This window comes from Cavia porcellus, unplaced genomic scaffold, assembly GCF_034190915.1.
Source record: "Cavia porcellus strain 051 isolate PalLab524CR breed Dunkin Hartley unplaced genomic scaffold, mCavPor4.1 scaffold_10, whole genome shotgun sequence".
NCBI lineage: Eukaryota > Metazoa > Chordata > Mammalia > Rodentia > Caviidae > Cavia > Cavia porcellus.
The window spans coordinates 33685119-33704893 of record NW_026947493.1 but is presented as its reverse complement, the minus strand read 5'-3'; the positions used below and the strand labels follow the sequence as shown (position 1 = coordinate 33704893).

At 37.8% G+C, this 19775-nt stretch overlaps 1 pseudogene; it reads left to right on the top strand.

Moving 5' to 3' along the window:
• The first annotated feature begins 17559 nt into the window (after positions 1-17559).
• LOC111754621 (large ribosomal subunit protein mL50-like) lies at positions 17560-18119 on the top strand (annotated as a pseudogene).
• Positions 18120-19775: the final 1656 nt, after the last annotated feature.

The following is a 19775-nucleotide window of genomic DNA, read 5'->3' as shown; positions in this document are numbered from 1 at the left end:
ACACTATTAAAGATATCTCCATCTAGCAACAAATTCTCTACAGTAATTGACCTGCAAACCTCAATACACATAGAGAGTATGGAAAAATATAAAACATGAAAAAATGTAGCAAAATGTCTTCCAAAACTCCTAACTCACCCAAAGCTGACCCATAGGACATCAAAGGAAAGGAAATCAAAAGCTACATGGCCAAATTCTTTGAGAGGATAACACAAGAGATTTAAAAAGATCACTAAGGTGTCAGCAAGCTGCAAGAAGATATATCTAAACAGATAACAGACCCAATAAACAAACTCATCAGTGAGTTGAGAGACAAAACTAGTATAGTGACAGCTGAGCTACAGAAAATAGAACATGAACAACCAGTTTAGCAAAGAATTAGAGTTCATGAAAAGGTTCCAAACATCACTCCATGAAATTAAAATTCTGTTGAAAGAATAGCCAACAGAAGTGATTGGTGTAAGAAAAGAATGTCAGAACTAGAAGACAGTGGTGATGCCTTGACTGTGTCCTCAAAGATACCCTAAAAACAGATGCCCTATGAGGCAAAGAAGATTAATTGGAATTACTAAAAAAATTAGAAGATAGCCCAAGTGGTATAAAAACCTATTTACTGAAAACACAGCACAAATCTTTCCAAATACAGTGGTACTGGAGTTCACAAACTTAATTCTTTTCATGATTCTGGCTGCAAAACAAAATTGTACAAGAATTGAATCAAATTTCCCCATAACCATTGAATTTGATTCAGTTCTTGGCCAATTTAGTTTACTACCAAAATCATGGAAAAAAATTGTGAACAGAAATACCACAGTATTGGGAAAGAATTACACACACAGATAAGTGAGGCATATAAAATCCCAAAAAGAAACATGAAAAAAAAAGAACCTCTGCATGATACATGACAATCAAAATCCTAATTTCCAACAAAGGGACAGAATCTTAAAAACCACAAGAAATAGCAAAGAATAGCTTATGAAGGTAAACCCATTAGAATTACAGCAAGCTTCTCAACACAAACCTTAAAGGCCAAGGGGAACTGGAGTGAAGAGTTTCAAGCCCTAAAACAAATCGTAATGATATATTCCGTAAAACTATCTTTCCACATTGATGGAGAAATGTGTTTCCATGACAAAGAACACCTCAAGAAATTCATGTCCACCAAACCAGCACTCCAAGTAAATCTAGAGGACATCCTAGAAAGAGATATTGGAACCAATAGTGCCAAAAACTCTAACAGAATGACGGCACTGGGCAGGGTGAGCAGCTGAACAGAAGGGAGAAGTAAAGGAAAGCAGCAATAGGAAAATCATGAAATGAGGTAAGGACAGTAAAAGGTCAGTATCCTTCAGTAATAACTCTCAATGTAAATGGTCTCCATTTCCTAATCAAAAGACACAGATAGGCAAAATGGATCAAGAAATAAAACCTGACAGTATGCTATCTGCAAGAAATATGTGCAACCCAAAAAGAAACTCACAGATTAAAAATCAAAGGACAGAAAACAATATTCAAGAATAAAAAGGATGCAGTCTTTTTATACAGTGAAGTGCTAGTAAACCATAAAGGATAAACCAGGGAGGTTTATAAGTAAATGGGTACAACTTGAGACCATATTCAAAAGCGAAATATGCCAGACACATGTGTAAACGTTATATTGTCTCCCTAGTGGGAGAGGCTAAAAGAATAAATAAGATCCAAAATGTATAATAGATACTGTGAAATGGGAAGAAAAAAGAAAAGAGAAACTGGAATGGGGGAATGGAGAAAAGAAAGAAGGGAAAACCAAAATAACAACAACAAATATATATATCATATATAGATATGATATTTAAGATTGTTATACTACTAATTTCTCTTCATTGAAAAGAAAAGTTTGTGCTAATGTTTGGACAGTATTGATATACTGTACTCTGAACAACTAATTTAAAGATAACAATACACAATATATTAACCATTGTTACCTTTCTATTATCTTGTTTTGAAATTTTATTTTTTTCTCCTTAAAATAAAAATATGAAAAGAAAACAATATCCCATGCAATGTGAACAGAGAGAATCATGAGTAGTTACCTAACTTCAGACAAGGTGGATTTCAAGGCAAAACTGGTTTGAAGAGGCAAAGAAAGTCATTATGTGATTGTTAAGGGAATGATCCAACAGGAAGAGATAACAACTATAATCCTATGTGTAACAAATATTGATGGGCTCAACTTCATAAAACAAGCACAACTAGACATGCACACAATTACAGTGTATTATACAACACAATTTATGATCTTGACATTCCTTGGTCATGAATAGAAGATCAACTAGACAAAAAAAACTAACAGAAAAAATCAGATGAATCACACATTCAAACAAATGGATTTAATAGGTGTCTGCATAGTATTCCACTCAACAACAGAATACAAAATCTTCTTAGGTACACAAGGAAGTTTCTCCAAAATAGAACACTTAAGGAAAGAAATTATAAAAATCAGAGCAAAATTAATGAAACTTAGACTTAAAAAAATACAAAGTATCAACAAAGCAAAAGCTGGTTTTTAAAAGAATAAAAATAATACAGACCTTAGCTAATCTTACCAGGAAAAAAAAAGACACAAATCGATGCAATTAGAAATGAAAAATGCGGCAATTTGCAGACTACAGGGGAAGAGAACAAAAAGTCACCAAGAAGCAAGCCCTGCCTATGAATCAGCACCATGTGTGGGCTGCCCAGGGAGGGGCGGGGCGCTAGATGCCAGTCCTTTCCTGCACACGGGCTGGCAAACTAGAAGAGCCAATACAATGTCCCACTGTAAAGGACAGGCTGATCCAGAGAAACACAGGTTGCAATGATAGTAGTTGAAATAAAATACAGCTGAGTCCTTGTAGTGTTCAGTGTTTCACTGACTTTGCAGGTCTAAAGCTGATAGGTGATCTTCTATTCGGGGGGTAACAATACGCAGCATAGCATCTATTAAGGATTTCCTTCTGAAGGTGATGGCCATTGTTAATTCCCTTTTATCTTGTTTTGAAGTCCTGTATCATTTTCACTGTTTTTGAGTTGGGTTTTATTTGTTTGATTTTATTATATCTAATGACATGGGCAGCTGTTTCAAAGATAACAAGATACATTATGGTAGCCATTTCTGATATACTATTTTCTTGTTTTGAAGTCCTTTATTGCATTCATTGTTTTGTTTTTATTGTTTCTATTCTATTCTACTCTGTTCTGTTTTTTTTTTTTTTTAATTTTTACTATGTATGAGGGTATGGGCAGCTATTTTGAAGACAAGAGGCCATTATGATAGCCATTGTTGATTTCATATTGTATTGAAGTCCTGTGTCACTTATACTGGTTTGTTTTTATTGGATTTGTTCTGTTTTATTTTGTTTGGTTTTATTCTCCTTAAAATAAAAATTTTTTAAAAAGAAATGAAAAAAAGTGAGATCACAAAAACTACTACCTACATCCAGAAGATTATTAGTAACTACTCTGTATTCCAATAAATAGGAAAGGGGTAAAATGGATAGATTCCTATATACACATGAATTACCAAAACTGAATAAAGAAGATATAAAAACACTGAATAATCCAATAATAGGTAATGAAATTGAAGCAGTAATTTTAAAAATTACCAAATCAGAAAATCCCAGGACCCAATGGATTCAACACTGAATACCACAAAAATGTTACCAATATTCCTCAAAATCTTTAATGAAATTGAAAGGGAAGGAATACTCCCAAAGTCATTCCTGGAAGCTAGGGCTGCTCTGATTTCAAAACAAGGAAAAGAGAACTACAGGTCAATCTCTTTAACATGATGCAAAAATCCTCAACAAGATACTAACAAAGAGAATGCAACAAATAATCAAAAACATCAGCAATCATGACCAAGTAGGATTCATCCCAGAGACGATTCAACATGTGAAAATCAATGTCTAATATCACATAAACAGAAGGTAGGGCAAAAATTATTCAGTCATCTCAACAGACACAGAAAAAATCTTAGATAAAATCCATTTTATGATTAAAAACTATTCATCTATTCATGATTAAAAACTCTGAAGAAAATAGGTACAGAAGGATCTTACCTCAATCTGATAAAAGCCATTTATGACAAACGTACTGCCAACACCATACTAAAGGAGAAGTTAAAAGCTTTCACTCTAAAATCAGGGACAAGACAAGAATGTCCACTATCACTATTCCTATTTAATACAGTTGTTAGCAAGAACAACTAAGAAGAGAAAGAAATGAGAGATATGCTGAAGAAAGAAAGAGTTAAATTATTTTTTGCAAATGACATGATTCTCCACATAAAATACTCAAAAAATTTCACCAAAGGACTCCTAGAATTAATAACCAAATACAACAGCATAGCAGGATACAAAAACCAACACATAAAAACCAGTAAAACTCCTCTATGCCAATAATGAATGCACCAAGAAAGAAATTAGGAAAACACTACCATTCGTAAAAGCATCAAGAAAAATTAAGGGAGGAGAGCTAACAACTGACTACAGAGGCTCCCGGAAATAGTCAAATTAGAATTCAACATAATAGAGTAGGGAGCCACAAACAGAAGGAGATGAATTCTCTCATCCCAGGAAGAAATTAAGGCAACTTGCTGACCATCTGAGGTCCCACAGCAACTTGCCAAGGTCCTGCCCTAACTTGCCAAGGTCCCCCCATGACTTGCTGAGCTGTACAAGGTCCCGCTGCTTCCACTCACAGGAGGCACAGTAACATTGAGTTCTGGAGTCAGCGAGCCAAATGAAGAGTTGAATTGGCAGGCTGCCTACATCAACCTGTGGTGAGTGATGGGAATGGAGCCATTCCATAAATAGGGGGGCTCCAGAGGAAACATTCAGGGACCAGGTAGGACTGGCAAGTACAAGGGACAGCAATGACTGCAGTCAATTGTTCCCTTCTTGAACGGTATTGGTGCAATGAGCTAGGCTTGGGTCATGTGACCTGGCTGAGAACCAATGGGTTATCCAAAATCAATTCTCTATTGCAGTGGCACACACTAACCACACTAACCCAGTAAAGTCTCAGAAGTTTGACTGACCTGCAGGGGAGGCGGCACAAAGTAATGCAGTGCAGGCCACAGCAGCTTGGCTGATCTGGAGGGGAGGGGCCAGTATATGCTGTCCCTGTCTGCAACTCACTAGTGCACAGCTGTGGGAAGGGTCATCTAGCCAGCATGCTTCAGAAGAATTGTAACCAACAAAGAAAGAAACTGAGGCCTCCTGGAAGAAGCAAAAAAGATGGGAAGAGGAAGCAACAACAAAAAGTCCCCAGGTCCCAACCCTGAGAACACTGACCCAGGACAGTAAATACAAAGGAAAATGAGAACAGCAAACATGCAATATCAGACACAGTGCCAGTGGATATAAAGAGATATATTCAGGACATCATAGATGAGTTCAAAAGTGAAATATTAAGCCAAGTAAAGGAAAATATAAGAAGATTAATAAAAGAGATGCTAAGCACCCCTCAAGCAGACACAGACGGAAGAAGGGAGGAACTCAAACAAAGGAGAGAACCATTTGATGAAGAATGTAAAAAAAATATATAAAATACATGGACAGGTTCAAAGAGATTACCAGGAAATCAAAAACTCTATGGAAAGATGGCAAATCTGTTTGAAAGAAACTAAGGATAGATTATCCAAACTGGAGGACAGTTTTGCAATGTGGAAGTATGAAAGGGAAAACTTTTTTAAAAATAACAAGGAAACAAGCAGTGACAATACAAAGGCTAGAAGACAACAAGAGGATCTATAACTTGAGAATAAAAAATGTGAATGAAGAAGTAGTGGTACAAACAAAGGAACTACAAAGGCTATTCACAGAAATAATTAAGAAAAACTTCCCAAACATAGGAAAAGGAAATGATATTCAGATATCTGAGGTATACAGAACTCCAGCCACCTACAACCAAAACAGAGCTATACCCAGGCATATAATAATCAAGATACCAGAAATTCAATATAAGAACAGAATATTAAAGCTGTTAGAGACAAGAAACAGATCACCTATAAAGGAAGTCCCATCAAAATAATGGCAGACTTCTCAACACAAACCATCAAGTCAAGAAGAGCCTGGAGTGAAATATGCCAAGCCCTGAAAGAAAATAATCTCCAACCCAGATTGATATACCCTGCTAAGCTGTTTCTAGAAATTAATGGAGAAACAAGATGCTTCCAAGACAAAGAGGAACTTGGGAAATTTGCAACCACCAATCCAGCTCCACAGAGAATACTGCAGGGCATTCTAAAGAGAGAGAAAAGTACTAGGATTCCAGGAACAGTAGCAGAGGAGGCCTTAATGAAAGGAGCAGAAAATAGAATGAAGATAAGGAGACAACTGATGGCAAAAAAAAGAGCATAACATAAATGAGTCAGAGAAGATTTTATTCAAAACTGATATGACTGAAAGTATCAAGTCTGAGAGTATAGGCAACTACCCTGAAGATGACAAGACTCAATGATACACATTCTGGTTTGATAACTGCCAGTTTTTGTATACTATATACAAAGTTGTGTTTTTATTAATACTGTTATATACTGATATATTCAATTATACTGTCTGATGATATAGCCAATTCTATTGGAGATAACAAGAGACAACACAAGAACCATGGTAGAACTCTTTGTACAATGGTCTTATATGTTTATTTCAATTCATGTGTTTATATTAATATGTTTTGTTTTGCCTTGCTTTGTTTTGTTTCTCCCTCTAATATAGAAAGGATAGAAATACATGTTAAGACTCATGCATGTATAGAATCTATAAACAGTTTATGAGAACTGATCTTATGACACATGATGAAATGAACAGATACTTTGAAGAAAAAGAGACACTAAAGTACCCAGTGCTGATCCTGGAGTGTCATAATGTGAAACCCAGAAATAGTATTATTCTTTGTTCAGAGTGATATTAGCCTGCTTGGGTTAATTCAATCTTGACATAATTGAAGATATGGATAACTGCATGTATCAATCCTAAGTGTATAGGATTGATAACCATACTTCTAAGTTTTCGTTGGATAGTTGAACAGAACTGGTTGCAATCTCACTGTTTGAATCTCCACTTTATAAGCTCCACTTTAGTATCTTGAATAACTATTTGTAAGAAGACAATCTGTAATCATCAACTAGTGATTTCTTACTGTTTATTTTTTTCTTTGAAATTATGTATTATTTCTACCCGTTTTCTGTTTTGTTTAGTCTTTCTTTCAAATAAATTTTTAAAAAAACAAAAAGACACTACAGTACCCAGTGCTGGTTCCAGAGTGTCATGAAGTGAAATCCAGCAATACTATTATTCTTTGTTCAGAATGATTTTAACCTGCTTTAGTTTGTTTAATCTAAACATAAATGAAGATATGGATAACAGCATATATGTTTAAGTGTATAGGATTGACAGTCATGTTACTAAGTTTTTGTTAGACAGTTGAACAGAACTGTTTGCAGTCTCACTGTATGAATTCCCACTTTACATGTTCCATTTTTGTATCTTGAACAACTATTTGTAAAACGACAATATGTAAACATCAACTAGTAACTTCTTGCTGTTTATTTTTTTCTCTGAATGTATGTATTATTCCTACCTATTTTCTGTTTTGTTTAGTCTTTCTTTAATAAAATTTTAAGAAAGAAAAATTAAATACTTTGGAATTAATCTAACCAATGAAATGAAAAACCACTCAATGCACACTACATTACTCTGAAAGAGGAAATTGATGATGATGTCAGAAAATAGAAAGATATCTCCTGTGCTTGGATAGGCAAAACCAGTAACATCAAAATAGCCATGTTTCCAAAACTGATATATAGATTTAACATACACTCAATTAAAATACCAATAGCATTTCTCCCACAGCTACAGAACCTAATCCTAAAATTCATATGGAACCATAAAAGTCTCAGAAGAGCAAAAGTAATCCTGGGCAACAAGAACAGCACAGGAGGATCACAATCTTGGATTTCAAATTACACTACAAAGCTACAGTGATTTTTAAAAAACAGCATGATATTGGCAAAAAAAAAAAAAAAACAGACTTACAAATCAGAGGAACAAAATAAAAGATGCAGAAACAACCCCAGGAACGTGCAGTTATCTGACCTCTGACAAAGGGACCAGAAGCTTCTTTAACAAATGATGCTGAGAAAACTGGCTATGCACATGCAGAAGACTGGACCTAGATCTGTATCACTCATCAAGTCATGAATTAAAAGAAAAATAGATCAAAGGTCTAAATCTTAAATCAGAAACAATCTTCTGCATGAGAAATGACATCCAGAATCAACAAATGGAATCATATCAAACTTAAAAGCTTCTACACAGGAAAAGAAACAACCAACAGAATGAAGAGACAACTACAGAATGGGGGGAAATTTCCCAACTATTCCTTGCACACTATCTACAATATCTAAAGAGCTAAAATTGTAGAACCCCAAAATAAGACTCAAACAAAAAACGGGCAACTGAAATGAATAGAAACTTCTCAGATAAGAAGTACAAATATTCAATGCACCCTTGAAGAGATGTTTAACATCTCTGGCCACTCAAGAAATGAAAATTAAAATGAAACAGATTTCCCTTGCTTCAACCTGCACCTAATCACCAAGTACGCTACAGTCTAACTCCTTGCTTTCCCATCCGTTTTCTTTCCACGTCTCCACCTCACAGTCTAGACTCAGGTGTCTGTCACTTCTGGATGACTGTAATCACCAAGCAATCAGGTCTCTCTGCCTTTATTCTATACTTTTCTTCAATTCTACAACCACACTACTGTTAGAATTATTTATTTACTTCCCAACATTGGGCCTTCCGAGGCCATTTTGATTTGAAAGGCTTGAAATTTTTTTTATTAGTGCAGTACATGTTTGCAACACATGTGGGGAGTTGGTATGCGTACAAAACACATCTTAATGTTTTTTATCGTTTTCCTCTCCCCTCCCTTTCTCCTCCTTCCTCCATCTCTTGATCTCTTTCCCATTTGAGAAAGATTTATCTTGATATTTCCTATTATCTATCTTCTATTTTGGCCTTTTTTTTTAATTTATTTTGAAAGTATACAACAGAACAAGTCAGAATAAGCCAACTAAGATCGTATAGTGAAATTGGTACAGAACTTCACAGCAGGTTATCGGGATAACAGTAATAGGTATCACAGTATATTTTGTCATCTTTATAATAGTTGTTCTTTCAATCACATATATCAAAATGAGGTGAAATATAGAACACTATAGAACTTATCAAAACAAAATATTGAATAGAGCAGTACCATTAATCAGAAAAGAGCAAAACAGTAATAAAAATATTTGCCTTCAAAGAAATGGTAGAAGGAAGTCCCCCTTATTTGCTATGGTCAACCTCCCAGGAGATGCTCAGATTTCTGGTTCCCATTTGTTAATGGGCAGGGGGCGGGGGAGAGAAGGAGGATAGGGGAAGTGGGATATTTGACTCTAGGCTATGTAGCAGTAGGTTTACTATTGCTTAGCAGGGAGGCAGGATGGTCATCTGTTTTCACAGCGTCCTCAGTTCCAACATGGTGTGGGTCTCAGGAGCTGCTGCTGGTTCTCCCCCTAGAAGGGCTGCAGTCTGCCACCCTACCTCCACTTACCAGGGAGGAGAGGTGCTCGCTTGGCTTCCCAGGGTCATAAGTTCCAACATGGCGTAGATCTCGGGAAACACTGCTGGTTCTCCCTGGAAGGGCTGCAGTCTGCTATTTTGCTCTTTATTTCCTTTTTTTTTTTTAAGATAGTTTCAGTTCAGTCCAGGCTGGCCTTGAACTCACTTTGTAACCCAGGCTGGCCTCAAACTTGCAGCAATCCTGCTTCAGCCTCCTGAGTGCTGCAATTACAGACATGAGCCATTGCACCTGGCTTTTGCTCTTTATTCCCATTTGGAGTTTTCTTATAAAAGAAACTATGTGATATTTAAACTTATGTGATTTATTTCACTTGACATTATAGTCTCAAGGTGCATCCATCTTCCTATAAATGACTCAAGTTTATTATTCTTTATAGCGGAGTAGTATTCTGTTGTGTATAAATACCATAGGTTCTTTATCCATTCATCTGTGGATTGCATATAGGTCACTTCCAAGATTTAGCTATTATGAGTTGTGGAAACATGGTTATGCATATATCACTGTTGTAGTCGGGGGTTGTGCAATGAACAATTAGAATAAGGACATGGAGTTTATAATATTGTTTTATGATGATTACCAGAGTTAACACAAGAAACTGCAAGAAATATATCCACAACACCAAGACATAGAATATTTAGTCAAGGGCCTAAATTCTACAGCAATGTCTTACATGAGTCCAGATGAAAACCCAGAGGTCATGACAATGCCTCCCACAAGTCCAACTGGAGGTCCAGAGCTCACAAGAAGGACTCACGCCAGTCTCTTTTATGGATCCATGCTGGGAAGGCCCAAAGGTCAGCCATGGAAGCCAGAAAGTCCATGCCAGCAGGGTACTGATAGGTTGAGGTTTCTATGCTGGATCTGAGAAGTCACACTCACAACAAAGACCAGGGATGTCCTGAAAGGCACCACAGCCATTCTCAGCGACACAGAGGCCCCAAGCTCCTCCAACAACAAGCACAGTCGAGTGCATGCATCTTGGAGACCAAGGGACACACATCTTCCCCTCTGGAGCCAAGAAGCAATGCTTGATGTAAGGACCAGAGCTTCTCCAGGAGAACCTAACAGCTCAAACAGCAACTCATAGGAGAAACCACAATGCCTCAACACCTCAATGCCTCAACACAATAATGCATTAACGCCTTCCTTCTCCTTCTCCACCTCTCTATTTATGCTGGCAACCTTCCTCAGGTGGGGCATCTATGCTCAGTGCCATGCTGATGTAAGCCAGCTGGCATTAAGTTGACCACCAGTTCTTAATCCATAACAATCACTGTAATATAATGACATTAGGAAGATACCCAGAAGAACAGTCAGGTCAAATGGAACTTCTAGTTTTAGTTTTTTTTTCTTTTTTTTTAAGTAATTAAGTTTACTGGTACATTTTAGGTACACACAATGATCACACACATCATAGAGAATCTGTACCCATACATGACATCCTGATTCCCTGCTTTTCTCCCATTCCCCTACCCTACCCTTAATCCCTTTTCCCCTCCTCATCCTAAAACCTCTGCCTCCATCTTTTCCCTCCTCTCTCCTTTCCTTTCTTTTCCCTTCCCTCCTTCCCCCTCCCTGCAACTTCTCCTCCCCCCAAATTCTCCCTTCCCACTTCACAATATCCACCACAATATCCACCACACACCTTGTTCCCTACTCCCATCCCACACCAGAGAAACAATGTGGCATTTACACGTGTGTCCAATTTATTTCATCCAAAACTATGCTCCCAAGGTGCATCCATCCACACCAGAAGCGTTGCAAGCCCATCTTTCCCCATGGCTGAGTAGCACTCCATTGCATAAAAAAAAAACACATCCCCTCCCATCTATCCATCTGGCATGGGCACCTGGGCTGCATCCAAGACAAACCACCACAAACAGTGCTGCTACAAACATGGCGTGGATACTTCCAACTGGCTCAGGAAGATACGAGAAGGGAAAAGGCCAGGATCAAATGGAAAACCCAGTTTCAGTTTGTTGAGGAATCTCCACACTGACCTCCACACCAATCCACAGAGACTAATCTTTTTAAAATAAGCCCTTGGTGTACCACTAAGACTGGTACCCTGCCAGAAACCTTTCTCTCTCCTCTATAGTTGGTATATGGTTTGTCTCCCCAAATTTTTGTGTTAACCGTTTGGTCCCCAGTGTGGTGATGTTGAGGTGGGGGAGCTTTAGAAGGTAGAGCCTAGGAGGGGAGGAATTAAGTCACTGGGGGCACTGCCTTAAAGGAATTAAAGTAGTTTTCATGGCAGCCTTAGTTATTTCTCACAAGAATTGTTATAAAGTCGCTCTCCCTGGTTTCCTACCTCTCCTGACTCCCTGGTTTTCCTATGTAATCTCCCTTCTTACATACATTTCTCCCAGTGTGATGGCACTCACCATGACCTTGTCACCAGAACCAATATGATGCCAGTGCCATGCCCTTGAAACTCCAGAATTGTGAGCTTAATACAGTTCTCTCTTTTTTTTAAACAAACTATCCAACCTCAGGGATTTTGTGATAGCAACAGAAAGTGAACTAATATACATCCCTTTTTCCCACTGGATAAAAGTTACTTACTTGACTTCTCACTCCCTAGCGTCCTGATTTCTAGCCTCTTCTCTATCAAATATCTGACCAAAAGAGACAATACGTTCTCAGTCCCAACAATGTGAGATCAGAGGTCTAGAGATCCCTGTGTATTTCATAACTTCTCATACATCTATGCTTTTGTACATGTTCCCTCCAAAGCACGGCCCTTCCTCCCTTTCTTCCCACTGTTAGCACCCAGACCAAAGGCAGTTTATCTGTATGGCCTTTAGAAGAATGGGATATTGGCTGGAAAGAAGAACAACGGAAGCTTCTATTGTGATGAAAATTATTTATATCTCTCTTTTGTGTTTTTTAGAATGTTTCTAGCTGGCCTTCAGCTTGTTATATAGTCCAACATGGCCTTGCACTCTTGATTCTCCCACCTCAGGTTCCCAAGGCCTGGGATTCCAGGCAAGTAACTACCATTTCCACCCTGATGTAGATTTTGATTGAAGCAGTGTTTACATGGCTGTGTACACTTGTTGAAATGCACTTAATTAGGTAACAATCCGTGCATTTTATTTAAATTTTTAGGATGTCAATTCAAAAGCATTGTTTCCTATTAGAAATTCTCCCTGAGCCCTACATCTAATACAAGATCATTTAGATACCCTTCCACAGTGGTCCCACAACACTCTATAAATATTTCTATAACAGGCTTTAACTTATTCCATTGTACTTTCACAACTATTATATTTGTTTACTTCACCAGACTTTAAGCTTTAGAGAACAAAAATCAGATCCTAATAGTTTTATTTCCTTAACATTCACTATACATTTGTGGTATCTCCAGAACCACAAAAATCACTCAGTAAATAGCTATTGAATGATTCAAAATGAAGTTTAATGACCGGCAGAAGATGGTGAACATCCCAGCAAGTTGGAGGCAGGAAGACTCTTGAGTAGCAGATTCTTGAGTTGTAAAGTAAAAGAGAGAAAGGGAGGGGGAGAGACAGAGAAAAAGAGGGAGGGAGGGAGGAAGGAAAGAAGGAAGGAAGGCAGGAAGACAGGAAAGGGAGGGAGAGAAAGTGTAATCATCAATCACAATTGAAATCAGCTTACAAACTACCCCTACCCTTTCACACACACACACACACAATGCCCCATCACTTTCTTTACATCCTTATTTAAATAATTTAGACCAAGAGCTGTGTTTGAGGTTGCAGACTGTACCTTCCCAAAATAATGAAATTCATGTTTATTTTGCTTTAACCCCAATAAATGGTCTTAAACAGTGGTATTGACAAACCACATCCACAGTGAACTTGTGACCCTTTATTGGTCAGAGGAACGACGGCAAATCAGTTTTCTGAAAAAAGTTTTGCATGCTCCTTATTCAGACAATTCAACCCTAATTTGTTTGTTTGTTTGTTTGTTTTGAGGTACCAGGTATCAAGCTGCTGAGCTAAATCCCCAGCCCACAACCTGAGTATTTTCGAGATACATAGCTAAGTGAGCTTTATCACCCCTATAAATCACTTCATTCGAGTAAATATTAGTCCAGGAAGTTTACATTGTACACTTGACTATGGTTGAATGCCCCAAGAATTCTCTAATGTACTGTCGGAATCAATGATTTCATTTCATATTGACAAGCATTGACCAGGTGCTACCAAGGAGAGTGGAATCCAAAAAGGATTACCTACTACCTAGAGGCACAACCCTAGCCTAGGAGAATGCCGATTTCCTTCTAAGATTATATTTTGCTACTCTATCCTTCTCAATCAGTACCTCTGTCCATGAAAATCTCCGTCAAGAAAGAACTGACAAAGGAAGACCTTTATTCAGTGGCAAATTTACTAAGAAGCAAATTTGACCTTCTCTTTTTAGCAATCATAATATCCCAAAACCCTGAAAACCAAAAACTTTTTTGAACTTTGATGCAAACTCATCTGGCAGTACACTCTGGCCTAAACTGACGTGAGACTATTTTAGTCTTCATCCTGCTTGGTGTAATTATTCACCAGGATCTAATCATAGAGAGCTTTCCAAGGCCATAGTCAGTATCCCATAACAAACACTATATGCAGTATCTCACTTTGCTAAATCCAGAAACACTGGAATACTGAGATGTATCTGGCATCAGATGTTTCAGGTATGAGACTGTGGCTGTGCCAGCTGGATGGATTTGGGAGGGCGTCCACAGTGGCATTTTGGAATCTACCTGAAACAGCAACTACCACAGCAGATTGTGACACAAGCGCCATGGCACAAGTGACAGAGCAGAGTGGGATGCAACTGTTGCTCTGTGACTCAAAGCATCGGCACATCCAGGAGTCGAGCATCTCAGCAGCTCCAGTCCATAAGAGGCGCAGCTTTGCCTCAACCTTGCTCTTGAAAACAACTGTTGGGAGATGCTGAAGTCAACAGGGCCCTGAGAGCGCCTGCTGTCATCCTGTCCATGGAAACACAAAGTCTTGGGATAGCCACAATTGGATGCCGTCTCCCAGGCAGCAGGCCAGATCTGGTCCCCAGCTAATCACATCAATTCGCTGACACCATGAACGAGTATTGGGAGGGGAACGGAGTTCTAAACTTGGTATTAAACTATGACAAATACAATAGTGCTCACCACATATCACTGGATGAATGTGCACAACTCAAACACAGATGTTTAACCAACATCTAGATCCAGACATAGAAAATTTCTCTCATTTTTTCTAAATCACCCTTCCCTTCTCATCCCCTCCTTAAGGAGGGCAATCATAGTCCTGACTTCTAAAAATCTAGTTTTTTCAGCTTGATTTTTTTTCTAATTCTGAGGTTTAAACCCAGTGACTCATGCATGCTAGATAAGCAACCTACCAATGAGCTATGCTCCCAGCCCTCAGTCTGATTTTTAAATCAAATTCAACAAGTGTTTTGCCATTGGGTTGACCCAGTTTTAGTAATGGCTGCGTTTCTTCCCTATCTTGGTACCAGGGATCAAACTCATGACCTCATGCTTACCAGCAGGCACTTATGCCCCTGAGCTAAATCCCCAGCCTGCTTCCCTGTCCTAGGATGAGATGGAGTTAAAGCAGGACAACCACATACAATTCAAGAAGCACATGCCCTAACCCTGACCTGGCGTCACTTCAAAACCAAACCCTGAAGGAATAGTTGCAAAAATCAAAGCTCACTTGCAATAAAGAGCACAGAAATCAAATTTGACCAGTTGATTCAAATATATGTATCACTTACAGTCTGTAAAATGTTTTTAACTAAGATAAAATGCATACAGCAATCACTATTCTAATTATTATAAAATATGTATGTACAGAAATGTGCAAAAACCACCAATTGCAGACCATTGCTATCACTTCAAAAAAAGCCCCACACCCTTTAGCAATCACTCCCAATTCCTCCTTCCAATAAACTCCTCACAGTCAGTCTCTAGAAATATCCCTACTCTGGATATTTCATAAAAATGGAATCATAAGCCAGGGGTTGTGGCACATGCCTGTAATCCTAGCACTCAGGAGGCTGAGGCAAGAGGGTCACCTTGAGTTTCAGGCCAACCTGGGCTACATAGTGAGTTCAAGGACAGCCTGAACCACATAGCAACACCCTGTCTCAAAAACAAAACAAAAATGGAATTATAGAATACAAGCTTTTTCTGTCTGGCTTCTCTCATTTAGCATGTTTCCAAGATTCTCCATGCTATAGCATGTATTGTACTTCCTTTCTTTTGGTGGCTGAATAACCCCACTGTATAGATATATTATATTTTATTGATTCATTCATCAATTGGGTTCCCTCCTCCTTTGAGCTCTTCTGAATAATGGTGCTATGAACATTTGTGTACATGCTCCTTTGGCGAAGGTACATCTTCAATTCTTTTTGTATACTGGAAATGGAACTTCTGAGCGTGATAGCTAACATTTTGAGGAATTGCCAGTTTTCAAAAGTGGCTGCTGCATTTTATATTCTCACCAACCATGTACTAAGGTTCCACTTTCCCCACAACCTTGCCACTATTTTCTGATGCTCCTTTCATTTCTTTAATTATTGTCATCCTACTGGATGTGAAGTGACATCTCATTGTGATTTTGACTTATTTTCCTAGTGACTATGATATTGACCATCTTTTCATGTTCTTATTGGCCATTTGAATATCCACTTTGGAGAAATGTCTATTCAGATCTTTGTCCACTTTTAAACTGAGTTGTCTGACTTATTGTTAAAGTGCAAGAGTTCTTTCTATAATCTCATAGACCTCATCAGGTACAAGGTTTGAAACTATTTTCTCCCAATCTGCAGGCTGTCTTCTCATTTTCTTGATCATGTCCCTACATAAATTTCAAATTCTGGCAAAGTACAATTTGTCAATTTTTCCTTCAAATATTTATGCTTTGGTGTCATACTTAAGAAACTTTTGCAATTTAGTATCATGAAGATGCATCTATACTCCTCGCTAAGATATTTTTGTTGTTCCAGGAATCAAACTCAGGACTTCGAACTTGTCAGGAAGGTGCTGTGCCACTGAGCTATATCCCCAGGCCTCTGCTAAGAATTTTATAGTTTTCACAAATGCTGTTATTTTGAATCATGTTTTCATTTATGTACAATGACAGTCATGCAGGCACTCCTTTACTATAAAGACCACAAAATATAACGAAAATATACAAAATATATTTTAGTGCTATTTTTTATAGAACATGGTTTAGAATAGTCACTGAAGTCAAATTCTCCATTTGACATATCTAAAGAGCTCCTCCTGACCAAGAACGACTGCTTCAAGTTACCTTGTGTTCCATATACTTATATATAATTATCTGTATCTTTAGACATATGGATATATTGTCACATCATTCAAAATCATTAATGTGAAATCTCTGTTGGCTAACACAGTACCTACTCACTAAGCCATAGAGAGACAAAGGTATGTGAGTGGCAAGAAGGGTGGCCATTGATAAGATATTTAAAATGCATGCTTCACCTCAAAATAACCAATGCCTTGAAACCTCAGTTTTTGCCTCTGTAATATGTAGATAATAATAGTGTCTACCTCAAAGACTGTGGACATTTTGAAACCTGATCACCATGTAAGCTGAATGTTTAAGGTTAACTTTATTATAATAAACGACACATTGCCATTAATTCACCCTCAAAATATTCCCTCTTGCTTCAAACACACTTATTCTATCATTCTGGATGCTTTCTGAAGCAATTGTGGGACTCCTCTTCATAAATGTGTTTATGAAGTTTGGTCAAAAATATGGTGAATGCTGGTGTTATGTGCCAGCCAACAGAAAGGCAGATTTATAAGAACATTGCAATGTTTTCTTATCTACCTCCTCACCAGATCTGACTCCATGTGACTTCTGGCTCTTTCTCAAAGTCCAAATGACCACAAAAGGTAAATGTTTTTCAGTTCACTCAAGACACCAAAGCAGCCATAGCAGCACAACTAAAGACATTTGCCTGGATCCTCTCAAATACGGCAGCACTGTATCTGGCATTCCACGAGGCTGGATGTGAGTGGTTGCTGGGGCAGCACACAGACAGTTTTGGTCTTGGTACAAAAAAGAGAAAAAACCAGTGGTGGCAAGACTGAAGAAGTGAAAAAAGCACTTATTCTGGTTTGCCACCATTACAAGCTGAACTTCGGTGCTACCTGAAGATCTCCAGAGTCGCTTGGAATCTCATATTCAAGAAATCTTTGATTCGTCTCTTCCCAGTAACTGGCAAGATAGCTCCCTAGAAGACTGTCATATGAAGTTCAGTCTCTTGGCACATTTAGCTGATGGCTTGGGCCATGCAGCACCTAATTCCAGGCTTCACCAGATACACAGCAGCAAGAAGGTCTTGATTTCTATAATGTTCCTGTTGAAGACAGATCTATTTTTGCTTAACTCAGTGCCAGTAATTTGCCTTCCAATTTGAAAATCACTTGGGGTTGCTAATCGATTCACAACTTGAGCACAATGAAATCATTTTTATTTTCCCGACAAAGAAGGAGCTTATTAAATTTTTTAATACTTTACCTATCAGAATTCTATAAATCTATTTTTTGTACAGAAGTACAAAAAAACATTTTTCCCTTTGTATCATGACTCAACAAAGAAATAACATGATTTCCTCTTTTCACATTTGCTGAGACCATATTTTACTGGAATCAAGTTAATAATTTATGGAAAGCTTTTTCTTCAGAGAACAGCATAGTTAACCTGGTTTGAAGACAGGAATCATTCACAAATTCAAATGTTAGTCTTCATAGGCATAAAGCAGTAATTACAAGAAATGTTCTAATCCTACCCGGGTTCCTTAAAGTGGAATTATCATATATGTTACATACACAAATAAGAGCCTTGTGTTAGATATTAATAAATGAAGTCTTTGTTTAAAGAAAAAGAGAAAGGAATGGAGAGGGAAGAGAGAGAAATATCCAGAACTGCTTCAGAAAACAGCAAAAAGAGGTATGTTCCAAAAAAGGTGGACTATTTAGAGGAGAACTGATAGCAATGTTCATTATAACAAATTTTTAAGATTTTAAACATTCAGTATTATATCACTCAGCATTTACTAGAGAAACTAGCATTACTGGAGATATAACATGATATACAAATACATAGGAATTTACAACATTGGCCCACAGTGGCCACCCACAGAGTTGGATGAGGAAGACCACAGAGGGTCGTGTCTGCCCTGGAGACCAAAAGATTCAGTCGAAGGTCTGGTGCTCGCTGTAGTGTGTGGTGCAAGTCTGTGTCAGGAGATTGATGGGAATGCAATGGAAGGCTGAAGAATCAACGCTGGAAGCCAAAGAGTCTGCGCTGGAAACCAGAGGGTGACATCCAAGGTGGAGATAAAGAATGGAACTCCCCCAAAGAAACAGAAGCAAATCCATGCTTCTTCCTTTCTCCTTTATACCACCCAGGCAACAAGCCACCCTAGAGCTGGTCTTACACAGCCTAGGATGTGGAGTTGCTGAGACTTTTAGTTAAGCTTCTCTTACTCAAGTTGACCCAACCAATCAACCATCACAACTATAGTTACCAATCACACCTCTTGGATGTAGTAATGTGCAGTACCATCTCCCATATATAGAATGTTCAAAAAATGTTAACCAACTATTTTTAATGTAACTAAAGTTATTTTGTAGTAAGTTTTAAATGCATGTTGCTTGGGATTCTCTTATTCTCTTTCCCATAGAAAATATACACTCTGTACAAGGAGATGAGCAAGAATTATTTAAAAACAAATAGCCTTAATGTACAAGACTAGAAACTTTAAGGTTTAAAAGTTTGAAATGTTCCTTTTTCCTTTCTTGGGTTAAAGTCTGGCTACTTGTCCAAGAGTATTAAGCTTTTGAGGAAAAAAGATGTTAATCTCTTCAGGATTTTTTTATGTTTCCTAAACTTATTTTTTTATTTTAAAGAGAATAAAACCAAGCAAAATAAAACAGAATAAAGCCAATCAAAACAAACCTGTGTAAGTGACACAGAACTCCAAAACAATACAAAATCAACAATGGTTACCATAATATCTCTTGTCTTCAAAATAGGTGCCCATATCCTCACACACGGTAAAAATCACACAGAACAGAATAGAACCAATAA